Raw genomic sequence first — 1309 nt, forward strand, 5'->3', positions numbered from 1 at the left:
ACAAATATAAACACTAGAAAAGATAAAGTACAATAATCAAAACACTATATACATAGAAGGTAAATGTAAATGAGGTGAATGAGTATTTGCTGTATTGTACACCCATCTGTCCGCTGAGACGCTTGCTGGTGTGCTACAATTACCCCCAGCTTCTTTTTTTCTTCTTTTTTAATGTGTTCTGTTTGGCAGAGTAGCACTTAGAATTGTTGTCTGAGGGCCAAGAAGAAGCCAGATTTACTTTCCCAAGTGGAGCACTGCGGCTATCGCTATAATGCTCTGCTATATACATAAAAAAAACCTTATTAGGAACTGCTTTGGGCTTATTTTAAAAAGCACTGGACACAGAGATGGAAATGAAAGGGAAAAAGAAAGAAAGAAAGGGAGATAAGATAAGAATAGAGGAGAGAAAGAAGGATAAAGAGAATAAACGATAGCACCCGAGAGGTCCGCTTCTACACCTGTAGAAAGAGAGAAAGAAGAAAAAAAACAGGAAAAAACGCATATGTATATCAACAACAACGTTCATGAAAAGTACATGGTACTAATTATACTAATTTATACAACCTCTCGTGAGTGCAACAGAGCAGACACCACCGAGCCCCGACCCCACACCAGGAGGGGATTAACTCACTCACCAAGCAGTCCCCGGCAGGCAGCGGTCACCCGAGGCTGATGGCCCCCACCATGTCCGCACAAACACACAATATCACTGCCACTTCAACGCTAGCCTCAGGAGAACCACCAACCGGCTCAGCTTCAATGTCACCACCCGGTCAGTTGTGGGTCAGGGACTAAACCCTCCCACCACATACTCTGCAAACCCCAATCCACCGCCCTGACAACCCCTCCCCCAGTGAGTGGAGCAGCACACAGCCAAGCCTGCCGAACCAGCCGGCCAATGCCAGCAACCCCAGCCCATCCATGAGAGAGGAACAAAAAAAACGAAAGAAAGTAAATATGTGCCCACGCCAGCTGGGTACCCGCACCCGGGCCGACCAACCACCCCAGGCCAAGCACATCCTGCCAGCCACCTCAGAGAAGGCACACAAGACGCACATAAGCGCCCATCCACCCAACTGTTGCCCGGCGCCAAGCAAGATCCAAAGAGGGGGCCAGAGCTGGATGAAGCAGCAGAGGAAAGCCACCACTGCGCGCCAAAGACCGGACACTCCACCAACCCCACACCACAAACCCGGAGGCGTCCTGGCATGCTGATATCAAAACGATGACAAACAAGGTGAGTAAACAGAACAATGAGCTAATCAAGATAATGATGAGCTTGCAAATAAGGTACATTCAAACATTTTGA

This window comes from Girardinichthys multiradiatus, chromosome 20 (genome assembly GCF_021462225.1).
Source record: "Girardinichthys multiradiatus isolate DD_20200921_A chromosome 20, DD_fGirMul_XY1, whole genome shotgun sequence".
Lineage (NCBI taxonomy): Eukaryota > Metazoa > Chordata > Actinopteri > Cyprinodontiformes > Goodeidae > Girardinichthys > Girardinichthys multiradiatus.